At 43.7% G+C, this 18649-nt stretch overlaps 1 protein-coding gene across 1 annotated transcript in view; it reads left to right on the plus strand.

Annotated features, from left to right (window-relative positions):
- Nucleotides 1–524: 524 nt before the first annotated feature.
- The window catches only part of tbxa2r (thromboxane A2 receptor), a 35553-nt gene continuing 17428 nt past the window's right edge, over nt 525–18649 (plus strand). Inside the window, exon 1 of the mRNA XM_078555893.1 lies at nt 525–776. The gene's annotated coding sequence lies outside the window, so the exon portion shown is untranslated. The remainder of the gene's footprint in view (nt 777–18649) is intronic.

Below are 18649 nucleotides of genomic sequence, written 5' to 3' on the forward strand. Positions count from 1 at the left end.
AGCTCAGTCCTCGCAGACTGTCCTCTGTCCATGGGGTGGGTTATACAGAACGAATGAACCAGGGCATTTTTGTTGTCATTTCGTACAAGTGGCGAAATAAGTGAATAATTCACTGGGACGCTGCAAATGGGCAAGTCTGGAATTTGAACCAACTCTGATTTTTATACATGAATTAAAAACGATGCGTTGTGTAGACCCCGAGTCCTGAGTTTAATGTTGCTCGTAGGACAGAGAATAATGAGCGCTGTGGAAGGGCGTCTGCCTGAAGATTTAACCCAGTTGTCTCCCCTTCACCCCCCTGGCTCTCTGTTTACAGCCGCTTTCATCTTGGAGAGATGTGAGGGGTGGCAGCGCTGATAAGGCGACGCCCGCTTCCTCTGTACATCGCGGCGAGCGAGAGCCGGCTGCACTGAGACACTTCACCGCGGCGCTGAGCTCCTTACTCCTGGGTGGGGCGACTGTGGGATCTTGCTATGCAACTTGCTTTTATTTATTTGAGAAGGTCGACATCTGACTCGCTCTTCGATTGAAAGGGGAGGGTGGTGGTGGAGGAATGCAAGAGGAAGTCGGGGACGAGTGGGGGAACCATACAGCTATCTGAGGAATGCTCCTTGGGAGAGTATCCGCCAACCACGGAGGAGATACGTGGGGTGCAAACTGACGTCTTAAAGGCTGGGGAATGAAAGGAGCCTCACAAACCTCCTCGGATGCGCGCAGCCGGCAGGGACAAGGCTGAAGCCCCCATCAATCGGACCTCAGACCAGTCAGAGGGAAAGGTCTGTAGTTTTCAATTGTCTGGAAGCGCCGACAGAGACTTGTGCTCTGGACCTTCCAGTTTGAATGTATTTGGTATCAGGACATTTGCGGCGAATCGCGCTCTTTGTCTCGGTGCCACGCTCGCAATGCACTAAATATTAACCAACATAATGTGCAAAGATGTATTTCACTCAGAACTACCTGCTTGTACATTCCATCCTAAAATGTGCTGCGGGGATTGTTTTTTAGTTAAAAGCAAAAAGCTGCGGATGCTGGAAATCCAAAACAAAAATTAAAAATACCTGGGGGCAAACTCCAGCAGGTTTGACAGCCCTTGTGGAGAGGGACACAGTTAACGTGTATGACCCTTCAACAGAAAAGTTAGTCTGGCAGAATGCACTGTGAGATGTTGAAGTTATTTCTTCCATTTAAAGTGCCGGGGTTTAGTGGTTGGTCTGGCTCTGTGTTTTCTGGGCTGTGGCAGGTGAGGGTGACAATGCAGCTGGTTTCTTTGTCAAGAAATAGCATTGGTTAAAAAAAAAAATCGTGGTTCAAAGGACAACAGGAGGCGGGTGTGGATAATATACCTGTTGCTGTTCCGAAACTATTTGGCCATTTGGGCCAATAGTCAGCCCCAGTGCAGTGAACCTCCCGAGATCCAAGGGGCTTAAAGCGCAACAAGGTTCTCGAAATGTAGAAGGCAGTTATAACCATTGACACGGAAACCGACAGTGGGATAGATTTGTTTGTTTATAACTTGTTACAGGGTCGGAAGTTTTTGTTTGCTGCGGAATGGCTGAATCATAGCCATATCCTGCACAGATGGAGGCCATTCGGGCCATGTCGGCAGAAATCAAGAGCTATCCTACCTCATCCCACTTTCCAACTCTTGAACCTGATCCTTGTCGGTCACCGGGTTTCAAGCCCCCTATCCAAATATTTATTAAATGTGGTAAAGGTTTCCGCTTCTGTCCTCCTCTTAGAGCAGAGAGTTCCAGACCCCACCACTCTCTGAATGAAAAACGTCTCCTCCATTTACCGTCCAAACCTTTGAAATCTATATTCCCTAGATGGGGGCAGGAATAATCCATTCATCCACTCAAATATTACGGCTCTTTAAGTACTTTCCTCGGCATTTCTATTCTCTTGGTTCCGTTAAAATGTTAAAATAAGTGCTTTCGTACCATTTGTGTTCCAAACTGAATGATTGAGAATCAATGGCCACCTTCATTCTGGCATAAATATTCCAGAAAAGTTTCTGATAATAGGCTTGGAGGAAAGTGAACGTTTAAATCTAATACTAGGGGCACAAGCCAATAATGAGGAGGGCTAAAGGGTAACGTTAGGAAGAATTCTCAGTATTGGAGCATAAGGTCGTTTAAAAAAAAGGCCATTAAGCAGGCAGAGCTCAAATTCCACCATGGCAAATTATGCAGTTTGTTGGGAGACAGTGAGGTAATGTTAATGCTACTGCATTAGTAATCCAAAGGCCTGGGTTAATGCTCTGGGGACATGGGTCCAAATCCCACCATGGCAACTTCTTTTATTTTATGGGATGTGGGTGTCACTGGGCTAGGCCAGCATTTATTGCCTACCCCGAAGTGCCCTTCAGAAGGTGGTGGTGAGCGGCCTTCTTGAACCACTGCAGTTCATGTAGTGTAGGTACACCCACAGTTGTTCGGGAGGGAGTTCCAGGATTTTGACCCAGCGACAGTGAAGGAATGGAGATTTATTTCCAAGTCAAGGATGGTGAGTGACTTGGAGGGGAACTTCCAGGTGGTGGTGTTCCCATCTATCTGCTGCCCTTGTCCTTCTGGATGGTAGTGGTCGTGGGTTTGGAAGGTGCTGTCTAAGGAGCCTTGGTGAGTTCCTGCAGTGCATCTTGTAGATGGCAGTGTGCTGCCATGGTGTGTAGGTGGTGGAGGGTGTGAATGTTTGTGGATAGAGTGCCAACAAGTGGGCTGCTTTGTCCTAGGTGTTGTCAAGCTTCTTGTGTTGTTGGAGCTGCACTCATCCAGGCAAGTGGGGAGTATTCCATCCCATTCCTGACTTGTGCCTTGTAATTGGTGGGCAGGCTTTGGGGAGTCAGGAGGCGAGCTACTCGCCACAGAATTCCTAGCCTCTTATCTGCTCTTGTAACCACAGTATTTATATGGCAAGTGCAGTTCAGTTTCTGGTCAATGGCAATCTCCAGAATTTTGATAGTGGGGAATTCAGTAATGGTAATGCTATTGAATGTCAAGGGGCAATGGATAGATTCTCTCTTGTTGGAGATGGTCATTGCCTGGCACTTGTGTGGTGTAAATGGTACTTGCCACTTGTCAGCCCAAACCTGGATATTGTCCAGGTCTTGCTGCATTTGGACATGGATTGCTTCAGTATTTAAAGAGGCATGAATGGTGCTGAACATTGTACAACCATCAGCGAACATCCCTACTTCTGACCTTATGGTGGAAGGGATGTCATTGTTGAAGCAGCTGAAGATGGTTGGGCCTAGGACACTACCCTGAGGAACTCCTGCAGTAAGATGGTTAACCTCAAACAACCACAACAATCTTCCTTTGTGCTAGGTATGACTCCAACCAGCGGAGAGTTTTCCCCCTGATTCCCATTGACTCCAGTTTTGCTAGGGCTCCTTGATGCCACACTTGGTCAAATGCTGCCTTGATGTCAAGGGCAGTCACTCTCACCTCACCTCTGGAGTTCAGCTCTTTTGCCCATGTTTGAACTAAGGCTGTAATGAGATCAGGAGCTGAGTGGCCTGGTGGAACCAAGCTGAGTGTCAGTGAGCAGGTTATTGCTAAGCAAGTGCCACTTGGTAGCACTGTTGATGACCCCTTCCATCACTTTTCTGATGATGGAGAGTAGACTGATGGGGCGGTAATTGGCCAGGTTAGACTTGTCCTGCTTTTTGTGTACATGACATAAGTGGGCAACTTTCCACATAGCCGGGTAGATGCCAGTGCTGCAGCTGTACTGGAACAGCTTGGCTAGGGGCACGGCAAGTTCTGGAGCACAAGTCTTTAGTACTATTGCCAGAATATTGTCAGGGCCCATAGCTTTTGCAGTATCCAATGCCTTCAGCTGTTCCTTGTTATTACATGGAGTAAATCGAATTGGCTGAAGACTGGCATCTGTGATGCTGGGGTTCTCTGGAGAAGGTTGAAGATTATTGTGAATGCTTCAGCCTTTTGCTCTGATGTTCTGGGCTGCCCCATCATTGAGGATGGGAATATTTGTGGAGCCACCTCCAGTGAGTTGTTTAATTGTCCACCAGCATTCACGACTGGATATGGCAGAACTGCACAGCTTAGATCCAATCCGTTAGTTGTGGAATCACTTAGCTCTGTATATCACTTGCTGCAAGTGGTCCTGTGTTGTAGCTTCACCAGATTGACACCTCATTTTTAGGTATGCCTGGCATACCCTCCTGCACTCTTCATTGAACCAGGGTTGATATCCTGGCTTGGTGGTGATGGTAGAGTGGGGGATATGCCAGTCATGAGGTTACAGATTGTGGCTGAATACAATTCTGCTGCTGCTGATGGCCCACAGCGCCTCATGGTTGCCTAGTGTTGAGTTGTTAGATGTGTTCGAAATCTATCCCACTTAGTACAGTGGCAGTGCCACACAACATGATGGAGGGTATCCTCAATGTGAAGATGGGTCTTCGTCTCTACCAGGCTATGAGGTGGTCATTCCTATTGATTCTGTCATGAACAGATGCATCTGCAGCAGGTTGGTGAGGATTAGGTCAAGTATGTTTTTCCCTCTTGTTGGTTCCCTCAGCACCTGCCACAGACCCTATCTAGCATCTATGTCCTTTAGGGCTCGGCCAGCTCAGCCTGTAGTAGTGCTGCCGAGCCACTTTTGGTAATGGAGATTGAAGTCACCCACCCAGAATACATTCTGTGCATTTGCCACTCTCAGTGCTTCCTCCAAGTGGTGTTCAACATGGAGGAGCAATGACTCATCAGCTGAGGGAGGGTGGCACATGGTAATCACCAGGAGGTTTCCTTGCCCATGTTTGACCTGATGCCATGAGACTTCATGGGATCCAGAGTTGATGTTGAGGATTCCCTGGGCACTCCCTCCCGACTGTATACCACTGTGCCGCCACCTCTGCTGGGTCTGTCCTGCCGTTGGGGCAGGACATACCCAAGGATGGTGATGGTGGTGCCTGGGACATTATCTGTAAGGTATGATTGCGTGAGGATGACTATGTCAGGCTGGTACTTGACTAGTCTGTGAGACAGCTCTCCCAATTTTGGCACTAGCCCCCAGATATTAGTAGGGGGGACTTTGCAGGGTCAACAGGGCTGAGTTTGCCATTGTTGTTTCCAGTGCCTAGGTTGATGCCGGGTGGTCTGTCCAGTTCCATTTCTTTTAGGCTTTTTAGCAGTTTGATACAACTGAGTGGTTTGCTAGGCCATTTCAGAGGGCAGCTAAGAGTCAATCACATTGCTGAGGGTCTGGAGCCACATGAAGGTCAGACAAGGTAAGGACAATTGACATTGGTTTCGTGGTCATTATTAGACTTTTAATTCCAGATTTCTTTTTCTTGAATTCAAATTTCACCACCTGCCATGATGGGGTTTGAGCCTGGGGTTACCCTGGGCTTCTGGATTACAAGTCCAACAACAATACCACGGTGACAGTAAGGGTGCCGATAATAACTTTCCTTGATTACTGGAAAAGCCCATCTGGTTCACTAATGTCCCTTAGGGAAGGAATTCTGCCGTCCTTACTGGTCTGGCCTTCATGTGACTCCAGACCCACAGCAATGTGGTTGGCTCTTAATTGCCCTCTGAAATGGCCTAGCAAGCCACTCAGTTGAAAGGCAATTAGGAATAAGCAACAAATGCTGCTCATGCCACACGATGACCACATCACATGAAAACACATTCAATTATTCTGGTTCTTTGTGGCTAGCACCCAAAAACGACTATCCAAGCTGATGGATTGTCATAAAATACCAGAGTGGTTCAACTAATGCCTTCCAGGGAAGAGAACCTGACGCTCATACCTAGTCTGGCATGTATGTGATTCCAGTCCCATGCTATTTTGCCTCCTCCATGGCCGTCAAAGAATATGCAATAAACGCTGGCTTGCCAGCATCACCCGATCCCAATAACCTTTTTTTACTTAAAATGCTGCTTTCGAGAAAAGGTTGAGGAATCTGTTTTAAAAGCAGCTCACTGGGGTTAAGTGCTCTTAATGGGTTGTTGGTTCAAAAGGCCTTTTTCCTTCCTTGGACATTCTTATGTTTTTGTGCATGCCTTAAGGTCATCAGATTACAAAAGTACAAGAGAACGGAAAACTTTACTTCAAAGGAAAATGCTAAAGTCGTAGGATAGTTGCTGTCTCAATTATTTAAAGTCTGTTTGATGGCTTCCACAGTCACAAGTACCCTTGATATAGCTTTGAATTTGCAACGTAATGCTATTTGCAAGACTACTAACGTGGACAACTTTTTTTTATATGCCATTATAAATGTTTTGAAGGAACATATTAACGAATGACCTGCAATTTTCATCTGCTTGAAGAAAATGTCCTGCTACTTTACTAGATGGAAAATCATTTATAAAACACACTTTAGACCTCCATGGCTTCTTCTCCAGCACATCAAAATAATATGGTATCTGCCAGCCTCAACTGGAGAGCTCTTTAAGGGTCGTAAACTATTTAACATTTTGGAACCAATTGATAGTTATGAAGTATTTATACATTAACTTAGAAAAAAATTTCAAATTGCAGAAATCAACCCCAATACCTAGTTGATTGGATCATATCAGTATTCAGCTTAAATCTGTATCTGTGTACACTTCCTATTGTTACATGATCATATATTTTCCTCATAACTTTCCATGTCCACATTTATAATGGAAATTACCTATATAAACTCCATTGGTCCACGAAGGTTACATCATGATCCATCATGAGGGTAGGATCCTGATATACATATTGGTATAAAGCTCATTCATGACAAGAAATCTGCCTGAGGTGGGGTTTTTGATTTTTGAGGTCCACTTGAAAATCAAGTCAGACGGCCAATGGGTGGAAAAATGAATTTTTGTCTTCTGCCCCATTTTCCAATGTAAATGAGGTGATAAACACATGAAAATCACCCTCCCATGTGGAGTGTCATGAGATGTCAACTGGTATATAATATATAAATACACTTAACGATACTGGCCCCAATGCTTATATTAGGCACACATGCAAATGCGATTTGCCTGCTATCTGTGATAGAATCATAGAATAATCACAGCACAGAAAGAAGCCATTTGGCCCATCAATTCCATGCTGACTCTCTGCATGAGCAGTCCAGCTAGTCCCACTCCCTGCCCTTCCTGTGTAAACCTGCAATTTCTTTTTTCCTTTCAAATATGAATCTAATTCCCTTTTGAAAGCCAGATTGAATCTGCCTCCGCCATCCTTTCAGCATGTGCTTTCAAGATCACCTTAAATCTCTGTCCTCAGGTTCTCAACCCTTCCCTTCCGTCTATAGGAACAGTTTCTTTCTATTTGCTTCCTTAGACCCCCTCAAGATTTTGAACCCCTATCAAATCTCCTTTCAATCTTCTCTGCTCTAAGGAGAACAACCTCAGCAATATATTCATGTAGCTGAAATCCCTAATCTCTAGAACCATTCTAGTAAATCTTTCCCCCACTCTCTGTAAGGTCTTCACATCCTTCCTCAAAGTGTGGAGCCTAGAATTGGACATAGTACTCCCGTGTGGCCAAAATTGTTTTATAAATGTTCGTCATAACTTTTTTGCTTTTGTACTTTTTGCCTTTGTATAAAAGCCAGAATCCAATTGGGTTTTTAAATTACTTTTTCAACCTGCCCTGCCACATTCAATGATGTGTACATATATATACACAAATATACCGCCAGTTCTCTTTGTTCCTGCACAGACTTCAGAATTATATCCTTTAGTTTCCATTGCCTCCCCACATTCTTCATACTGAAAAATATCACTTTGTGGTGCTTTGGGTTAAGTTTCATTTGCCATATTGTTATGACCAGGTGAGAAGGGGTGAACTGTCTCCCCTCTATTAAGCCTCCTCGATTGGTCACAACAAAGGTTTAAGTTCCTTTTTCACAATTTGTGAATCAGGATGTATTTAACTATTTATGCAAAAAGGATCAAAAAGGAGTCAATCAAACAAGGTTTACTTGAGTCAAAGAAAGAGCAAATTTATTAACCACTAAATCCGAGAAAAAAATCATAAAAACGCAACGTGCCTCTTCCACACACACACTTACACACACACACACACACTTACACACACACACACACTTACACACACACACACACTTACACACACACACACACACGAAATAAGGGAAGTTAGAGTCCAGTAAAAAAGTTAGAAGAATATACATTCTTCGAATATATTCTTTGATTGTCCTTGAGGCGTAGATTTGTAAACATTGTTGCCGATTTGGATTGGTGGATTGTGTGGATGTGGTCAGATATAGAAGATGTTACAATTATTACGAGATTTCAGTTCACTGGTAGATTTCTAGTAGCGTTGTCTTCTGAACTGGGTGATACATTTCTTCTGAAAGAGAGAGAGAGAGAGAGCCCAGCTTTCAGCCCGTTACCTCTGCTGAAAACTTTCTTGCGATCTCTCTGCCGTGACTGCAGTCTGGCCTGTTATACTTCACCCATTGTATACTTCCCAGGGGTTTTGGGTGGGTCTGTCAGTGGTAGCGATTGTTTCAATATCCAGCACTTTGCATTGTAATGTCTCTTCTTTAGCGTGTTGAGTTTTTGATAGGCCTTTGAATTATAGGAAATGTCCTCCCTTCACAGTCCCCTTAGGGTGATTTGTTGGTTTATCATCTTCATCTTGGAAGATGGCCTTACATTTTTAAGTAGTTTGTTCTGTCTCATTTCAAATGCAAACATTTCCAGTCAGTTGAAAGTTGAAAAATCATATTTTCAAAAATAAAGGGGCCTTGTGAGGGCATGTCCACAAGCCTGCCTATGTCCTTACACTTCATAGTATTTTCAAGTTTTGTGTCAACTGAAAATAAAATCTAGGTCATTAATATACATCACGAAAAATAATGATCCAAGTACTGAGCCCTGGGGAATCTGACTGTATACCTTCTTCCAGTCCAAAAAACAACTGTTCACCACTGCTATCTATTTTTTTCCTTTTAGCCAATTTCATATCCATGCTGCTACCGCCCCTTTTATAACATAAGTTTGTCAGTAAACTTGAAGCCCATTATGTGGCACTTATCAAATGCCTTTTGGAAGTCCATATATACATCAACCTCATTGCCCACATCAACTCTCTCTGTTATGCCATCACAAAAACCATTCAAGTTAATTAAACACCATTTGCCTTTAAAGTGTCCATGTAGGTGTTCCTTAATTAATGCACAATGGTCCACATGACTGTTAATTTTGTCCCAGATCATCATTTCTAAAGGTTTCCCTATCACTGAAGTTAAACTAGCTGACCTGTAGTTACTGGGTTTATCCTTCCACTTTTTTTGATCAAGGTTATCATTTGCAATTCTCCAGTATTCTGCTCACACCCACTGAACCTAAGGAAAATTGGAAGATTATGGCCTGTACCACACCAACTTAAGATGCATCCCATCCAGACCTGGTGACTGATCTAACCAAGTGCAGCTAATCATTTCAGTACTTCCTCTTTATCAATTTTTAGCCCATCTGGTATTCCAACTCGTATTTTACCATGACTTTGGTAGCATCTTCTCCCTTTTATTCTATTCATTCATGGGATGTGGGCGTCACTGGCTAGGCCAGCATTTATTGCCCATGAAAAGGTTGTGGTGAGCTCGCTTCTTGAACCGCTGCAGTCCATGTGGTGTGGATACACCCACAGTGCTGTTAGGAAGAGAGTTCCAGGATTTTGACCCAGTGACAGTGAAGGAATGGCGATATATTTCCAAGTCAGGATGGTGAGTGGTTTTCCCATGTATCTGCTGCCCTTGTCCTTCTAGTTGGTAGCAGTTGTGGGTTTGGAAGGTGCTGTCTAAGGAGACTTGATAAGTTCCTGCAGTGCATCGAGTAGATGGTACACACTGCTGTCACTGTGAGTCGGTGGTGGAGGGAATGAATGTTTATGGATGGGGTGTCAATCAAGTGAACTGCTTTCTCCTGGATGATGTCAAACTTCTTGAGCGTTGTTAGAGCTGCACTCACCCAGGCAAGTGGAGAATATTCCATCACACTCCTGACATGTGCCTTTTAAATAGTGGACAGGTTCTGGGGAGTCATGACATGAGTTACTCACCACAGCATTCCTAGCCTCTGACCTGCTTTTGTAGCCACCGTATTTAATCTCTAGGATGTTGCTAGCAAAGACAGATGCAAAGTGCTCATTTAATACTTCGGGTATACCCTCTGCCTCCAAGTGTAGGTCATTTTTTCAGTTCCTAATTGGCTCCACTGATCTTCTTATACTTGAATACTATTTATACGCCTATATAGTACTTTTGGATTCCCTTTTTGCGTTGGCTTTTATTTTCGTACTCTAATTTCCCTTTGCAGTTTCCTTCTGAACTTTCTATATTCAGCTTGATTCTCACTTGTATTGGATAATTATCTGAGGAGAAAAATAAATTGCATGGCTATGGGAAAAAGGCAAGGGAATGGGACCAGCGAAGCAGCTCTTACTGAGAGCTGGCATGGACACAATGGGCTGAATGGCCTCATGTGTGTCTAATAGGTAGATATCCATTTACCAAATTAGGCAGCAGGAGACATTCAGTGACTCACAATTGTTTCATTGTTAAATTATAGTCTCTTACCTTCTGGATCCTTTCTCTGTCCAGAAGTTAAAAAAAAACCCTACTGGTAAAGACATGGCTCTTAAGTAGAGGCTTCAATGAGCATTGCCTGTTCTCAATTCACTCTGAAGCTTGTCTTGGTTTCCTCTTAAAGGGACCTCAATTTCTAATATTGTCACTGTGCCATTACCATTCCATGTTTCTATGTATTGTCAACCTGACAACTGCCTGTGGCTCCCTTTTCCTGCTGTATCTTACTTTCCACCTCTTCAGTCATTCAGCTCTGGTTTTGGTTGCCATGCCTTTTTGTCCTCGTGGCAATGTGCCTAGGCTCTGTCCAAACCAGCTGATGGCCTGTGATAACCCATATATCATGATGGCATTAATAAAACTAGGAACATTCGGAAAGTGGACTGGTAAGGAGTTAAGTTTCCATTTTCTGACTGTCTGAGTTCTCGACATATACTGTTCTATGTGGCGATTCATGACTGACAGTCCAAACAAGAATTGGAACTGGCAGCAATGCTCAATTTTGTGTATCAGGGAGCACAGTGAATATTGAAAGCTTTAAGTAATATGAAATTTAAACAGTTAAGATCCAGCATAGGCACGATGGGTTAATTAGTCTCCTGTGCTGCATAATTCAAAGTTCTAAGCACTAAAATAATTAGGCCCCTCACCATCATTGTTCTTTTCCGATGCTGATGGACTTGCCATCTTTGAAATGTTGTATTCTTATTTCAAAATCCCAGAGTCAGCCATTTTTAACTTTTTTATCCTTAGAGTAAGATGAGCTGCTAACAACCCTCACTGGCTTTTGATTTCCCCCCCGACCCCCTCAATATTTGACGATTATATCTGAACATGAGGTCATTGAGAACGGTGGCCCTTGTGCTGAATCAGACTTTATTTCGAGAGCAATTACTGGAAAGCATTGCTGTAGAATTAACTAATCATTGGGTGATTAATTATTTTACAAACAAGAAGTCATTCTGTTTCTGCAGGTTATTTTGAAGATTGAAAGGATCATTTTGAAATTTTTCACCTCTGGCCTGGCATCAACACATAATGAAATTTGACAACCTGCTGACATTCGATTTTATGGCAATTTAAATCTGTAATTGGGAAATGACCTGCAAAGAGCATCTAAATTTCCAACATGCGCTAACTGTAGGATTTTTTGGCAGGAAATGATTCTTTAGTTTATTAAATTTGCTAAAACTGAGCAGGATGACACCCCGCTTGTGTAACAACTTTTGAGTGTTGTCCCATCCAGTGATGGGATATAAAGCAAGGAAATAGTTCTCAAAATAACAATTTCTTCATCTCATCCTGCTTTTCTTATGTCACAAACATCACACATGTTCTATCTGACTTAGATAGATCTTTGATAGACCAGGGAATCAACAATAATGCAGGGCTGACAGGGAAGTGGAGTTGAAATCACAACCAGGTCAGTCATGATCTTACTGAATGGCCTACTCCTGCTCCTAAATCCTATGTTCTAGTAACCTAATAAAGAACTGTGTAATAGGAAGCCAGTCACTGGATGAATGGGTTAACACATTCCTCTTGTGAAATTTGGGTTCAGTTTGAGCCAATAAGGTGAACGTGGAACCACAATACAACAACAATTTGTATTTATGTAGCCCCTTCAAGGCAGCAAAATTTGCCAAGGCCCCTCACAGGAACATTATCAAACAAGGTATGACACTTAGCCACATAAGAAGGTGTTAGAGAGGATGTCCAAAAGCTTGGTCAGAAAGGTGGGTTTTACAGAGTGTCTCAAAGAAGGAAAGAGAAGTAAAGAGATGCAGGGGTTTAGGAAAGGAATTCCAGAGCTTAGGGCCTTAGCAGGTGAAGACAAGGTTACCAATTGTCAAGCGATTCAAATCGGTGATGCTCAAGAAGGCAGAATTAGAGGGGCATAGATATCCTGGAGGTTGTGGGGCTGGAGGAGATTACAGTGATAGGGAGGGGCAAGGCCATTGAGGGATTTGAAAACGAGGATGAGAATTTTAAAAATGAGGCATTGCTTAACTAGGAGTCAATGTAGGTCGGTAAGTGCAGTGGTGATGGGTAAACATACTTGATTTGAGTTAGGACATGGGCAGGAGAATTTTGAATGGTGTCAAGTTTACAGACGATAGAACATAGGAGGCCAGCCAGGAGTGCATTGGAATAGTCAAGTCTAGAGGCAACAAAAGGCAAGAATGAGGTTTTCAGCAGCAGATGAGCTGAGGTGAGGATGGGATTGGGTGATGTTACCGAGGAAATAGGCGCAGATATGTGAAACTACCCCAATACGGCACCAAATTGGAAATCTTTCTCGGAGAGGTCACAAGGATGACTAGGAAAGGAAATAAAACTGTTATAACTGGTGCAGTAAGGGTGATCTTTAATAGGTGAAATTAAGCCGTGTTGCTCAGGACTGAATAATCCATGACAGTTTTTTCTTTCATTTTCTGCTAATTGTCACCCCTCTTTTCAAAATGCTGTCTTCTTGCTAGGAGCACTGGTCATCCTGTGGAACCTTGTCAAAATAGCTATCATTCATATGTGAACCTTGACAGTAAATGTCAGTTTATCCAAACACAGACAGCATCACTCAATGTCCAAACATGTTTATTTTCACTAGTGGTCATTGTCTAATCAAGAGTCGGAAACCTGGAAAAATGTACAGTAATACAAAAACAATATTTAGCATTTCCAACACATGCTGCAGGCTAAATGTAATGATATATCCAAGTTTTTTTTTGCAATGATTGTGCCTCCATTAGTACTCGGTGAGTTGAGATAATGGCCCTGACTTTTACCTTCCACAACCTGCTGGGTGCCAGGCCAGGGTCAGTTAAAATAGGTCGGTGGGATTATCCATTCTTTTCCTGACCTGATCTGACTGCCTGCAACTTAAAATTGCTGACGGCAAGGACTCCAGCCCCATCTGACAGGGTCTTCCTCAAATATGCAGATCAGACATCAATTACATGCCCAAATCGCTGCCTTAACTTGAGGGCTGAGTGGGCACCAGCGATGGCTTCTCACCTAGCCAAGCTTGGTGGAAACTGGGTTGTAAATCAGAAGAGGCTTAGGCAAGTAAATGCTTTCATCTTTTAGTTTTTATTCTGGACCGGGAGAGCAGGCTTGCTCCTTTGGGCTCTAAACAGAAACCTTGGACCTTTTGTTGTTGGGTTGTGGGTATCGCTGGCAGAGGCAGCATTTATTGACCATCCCTAATTGCCCTTGAGGAGATATCAGTGAGCTGCCTTCTTGAACCGCTGCAATTCATGTGGCGTAGGTCTGTTAGGGTGGGAGATCCAGGATTTTGACCCATCAACAGTGAAAAAATGGTGAAATATTTCTAGGTCAGGAGGGGAACTTGCAGGTAAAGGCATTCCTAAGGGCCTGTTGCCCTTGTTCTTCTAAGCAGTAGAGGTCATCGGTTTGGAAGTCAAAAGAGTCTTGGCGAGTTCCTGCCCAAACTTGCTCCCCTATCTGCCAAGCAGGCAGTGATTTTTGCCACGAAAGTTTTTGGGGAGAGGGTGGTGGGTGTGGGGTGGGAGGAGGGAATGAGGGTGGGGGTGGGGTGGTGGGAGACAGGCCTGGATATAGAAACAAGGCCTGAGAATTCAAATCTCTCAGGGCATCGGCATGTGCTCCTGTTACTTGCCCAGGCCGTTCGCACAAAATGATCTCATTCTGCAATAACATTGGAGACTCCATGTTTGGTTATGGTTTCTAAAACTTGGCAACCTTAAGAAGACCTGTGGGCATAGAGAACAATTTTTGGGAGGTAGAACCTTCTGTGGAATTTCTCACTGTGCTGCTGTGACTTTGACGGAAGTTTGACTGAATTCTATTTCTGTCGTAAACAGTATTTCAGCATTAGTTATGGAGACATAGTGGGAGGAGCCAATCAAATTCACCCTAGAGCTGGATTAATTAACAATTTCACAATTCAAAGGGTTCTGTACCATAGTACTCCTTTAAATAAATATAACTTAAAATCTTCATCATTTCATTTCTAGTTCTAGTAATCTAATAAAGAACTGTGTAATAGGAAGCCAGCTAATTCTAGAAATAGAAATGATTGATAGGAAATGTACAAATTAGATCTAAACACATCTTGATATAATTAAACCCTGTTGTACCATCAATCTTTCCGTGGGGTATACGTACAAAGTAAATCTCATTGCAGGAGTAAATACAGCAAAACCACATTTTTTTTATATGCTGGTTATTTTAAAGGAAATGGATAACTTTGCAAATGGAATCAGTTGAGAAACGTAACCAGTAAAATACTTTTCAGTTACACGCTTAAAAAGGAGTGAAACTCGGTAAGATTTCCAGGTAGTGTTTTATTCATCATTAAGGAGTTTACTTGCCTCTGAAAACAGCTACAGGGCAGAGAGTTGTTCAATTCTCCTTGGTGTTCAGTATTTCTTTGATCCTTTGCAACTTCAGCTGGAGAGTAAGGAATCGTAGCTGTTAAAGATGAAAGTTTACACGTATGAATAGCATTTGACTTGTAAAAACAATGCTGTTACTTTGATATTTTTATGTTGGTGGGCTGGAGTTACTGATCAAATACAAACCCTATAGAATAATTGACATGATACTTGGCAGGATTGCAGTGACTGTAATGATGGTGGTCATGCTGTGGTTTGTTGTGATTGAGAAACAGATGGAAAGCGTGTGTTAGGCGTTACAATAAATGTAGGGTTTAGGATCAGAAAGCAATAGCTCTGACTGACAATTTATTTTGCTTTGAAATTGAACGCAATCCTCAACAGTTGAATCCAAGTCAACTTTGGAGAAGTTCAGCTTGTGGTTTCAGCTTCCTATTTCATGTTTCAGTCACCCGAGCTACTACCAGAGGAGATTAATTTATCTCCCAGTGATCCTACCTGGCAAATTGATCACTTTTTTAAAGCATTTGAAACATGCCAGAAAGGACTTTGCTCACTTTTATCGATCTTTTACCTTCAAATCGCTTCCAAACGGAGTTTTAGATGTTAATGAAGTCCAGTTTAATCATATCACACTTTTCGTAATTCATCTATCACAGAGTTCAAGTCACATGGACATTTTAGATCGTCTGAAACCTTGAACTGTGTACATAAATGGAAACACAGACAGTCTGGGCTGGAGCTGGCACCGTAGAAGTCAGAGGCCCTTTGAGTGGGGAATGCAGTTTCTCTGCCCACTTTTAGTACGGCCACACACAGTCCCATGTTGGCAAGGATGCTCATTCGGGCATCTCATGCCCGTGTTGGAAACTTCCCAACTGGCAAGAATGTGATGTCAAACAGCTGTACCAGCTGACTTGACACACGATTTGTAAAGTTGAATCACGCTGGTTGACTCAATGTATTTGCCAGTCACTCAGCAAAGTACATTTTTACGGCTGCAAGAGGGAAGCATTACTAATCTTATTAAAGGGTCAGGCACCCAAACTGCAGAAAGGGTGACTCAGACTAATTCATGCTGTTGCAAAGTTCCTGAAAGTACTCTGGTGGGTATTAGAGGAGTTGCTGGATTTGGCAGGGATGCTGCATCCTCCCAGAGGGCAGAGGGTTAGTGACCTGTCCATATAGCAGCTGTTACTTGCAATGTCTCAGTCTGCAGGATGGCAGGGACATGGAGCAGAGACGGTGGGAAGAACAAGTTCTGCATGGTGCCGTCTGCCAATTTGGAGCCAGACTCCTCCATGCTCCTTGACAGTGACAGGAGGCTGTCTGGCATGCTGGCAAATCACCCAGTATCCCGTTGTGTGTGTCCAATTGTGCATTCCTATATGCTGCCCCTATATGCCCAGTGACTCGCCATATGCAGATCCTGACTTTACACTAACCTCTTGGGTACACGCAAAGCCAGTATCTGAACTGTGGCTGTGAGTATCAGATCAGGTGACAGGCCTTCTTCATAACTCTGCTGCTTTGTCCCCCTTCTTCCTGGGGCTGCTGTAACTGGGCATGTGACAGTTCTTGGATGTCTGAAAGCAGGAAATAGAAAGGGGAGGGTTGGGGTGAGGGAAGTGGGGTGGGGTTGGAAAGCAAGTGACCCATGGTCACACCATCAACAGATTGTTCAACATGTCAGATAGCAGGATGAGAGGTGAGCTGGGAGTTGAGAAGGGGCGTAAGACAGGAACATACCGTCATCCTCAATGTTCTCAGTGATGACGAATGCCACAGGCTCCATCGAAGCCAGCCGCATGATGTGGAGAGCCATCTCTACCTCAGGGCTCAGGAGTCCTTGTCCCCTGCCAGCTCCCCGTGGTTACAGGTGACCTTGTCCTGCAGAGATTAACAGTGAGTGTGTTGTTTGGGTGATGTGTCTGCCATAGCTGAGTAGTTGGCGATATGAGAAAATAGTAAAAGCTGTGTATGAGGGTGAGGTGGATGACCTGGATGATAGGCGAGAGTCCTGAGTGCCAGGAATGGCTGCTCGGTGACTGATGGGCTGCTGTGCATTGAGCTCCGTGAGAGATTGGTGGGTATGAGGTCCTTCGAAGATGCATTCAATAACCTTCACCAACCCCCACCGTAAGGTCATTGAGCTTCTTGTGGCACTGCTGTCAGGTCCCAGGGCCAGGCTCCTTGTACTCACCCCTCTGGCCACCTGCTACCATTCTGCTCGGAATGTGGTCCTGGAGGGCCGACTGACTCTCCTGCGAAAACATGACCTTTCTTCTCGTGTCCTCCCCCATGATTAAAGTTCTCCAGAGCACTTCCCTTTACTGAAGAGCCCCCCTTCTCTTCCCCGGTGTTCCATCTGTGCTGCTCGTACATGTAACAGTGCAGTGTAGGTAGCCAGCAGCAGCTCCCTTCCACTGAGTGTAGTTCTCCTTTAAGAGGAGCAGATTGGCTGCGCCATGTGCTAGTAGAGCCTGCAGGACACAAATCAGGCCCTTATTGAACGTTTAGCTGTCTATTCTTCAGAAATCTTAAATTGTGAAAATGGGGCATGCATGTGAAATTGAGACGGTCCCTTCTCTCCTCAGATGCTGGTGTCTGCTCCGTGCTTCAAGCTTTTTTTCCCGTGTGTGTTCCACAATTCCAGCATCTGCAGTTTGTTCTTTTTAATAATTATTTTTGTCTTCATTTTTGGGATAAAGCCGGCATTTATTGCCTGTCCCTGGTTGTCCTTGAAGAGATGAGGTGGGCTGTTGAGTCTTTTCCTTGACCTGGCGCAGCCTTTGTTAAAAATGTTTCTGTTTAAATTCCAAAATGGTTGCTGTGGAGCCAGACAGAGCAGCAGCAGTCAACATGCTCTTGTCATTTTACACCCATAAACCAGGCCCGTTGACATTAAATTAAGACCCCACTGCTTTTCCTCACTGAGTTTGTGCATGTTAAGTGTGAATTGGAGCAGAACAAAACTTTATATATAGAGGAAGAAAAAAATCTGATCAACTTTTTTTTCCAAGCCATGATTCAGGTTATAGCTTTTGACCAACCATCGTCACTGTACTTGAGCTGAGTGACAGACCAGTCTTGCTTTCCATCCATGGATCGTCTGTTCTGCCCTGGATACCCAATTCAACTGAGACAACTCGTTAACTTGTCAGCATAGCAAAATTATTGGGGGATAAAAACAGAAAATGATGCAAAAGCTCAGCAGGTCTGGCAGCATCTGAGTTTGCGCAAGTTGAGTGTCCGAATCTGAGCAGAACAGATGCTGTTGGCCAGCTGAGTTTTTCCAGCATTTTCTGTTTCTATTTCAGATTTCCAGCATTCACTGTATTTTACTTCCAAAATTATTGGGTAGATTGTTTAGATTTCATCTAAACGCTGAGTGCTGGATTTCACTAAAATTTCCTCCTTCAGCGGCATTTCCATTTTACACACCGGACTTGTTGCTTTTCCTCTTCCTCAATCCCCATTACAGCTTTAACCAACCTTTCCCGGAAACTTTAATCTTTCCCAGAAACTTTAATCCCTCCCGGAAACTTTAATCCCTCCCGGAAACTTTAATCCCTCCCCCAGATGCTTTAGACCCACGGCTCCCAGGGAATGAACTATCGCAAAGATTCTTTGTTACTTTGTAATTATTTAAAAATGTTGTTATTCTCCATGCCTTTCCCCTTGGATAAAAAATATTTAG

This window comes from Cetorhinus maximus, chromosome 13 (assembly GCF_964194155.1).
Source record: "Cetorhinus maximus chromosome 13, sCetMax3.hap1.1, whole genome shotgun sequence".
NCBI lineage: Eukaryota > Metazoa > Chordata > Chondrichthyes > Lamniformes > Cetorhinidae > Cetorhinus > Cetorhinus maximus.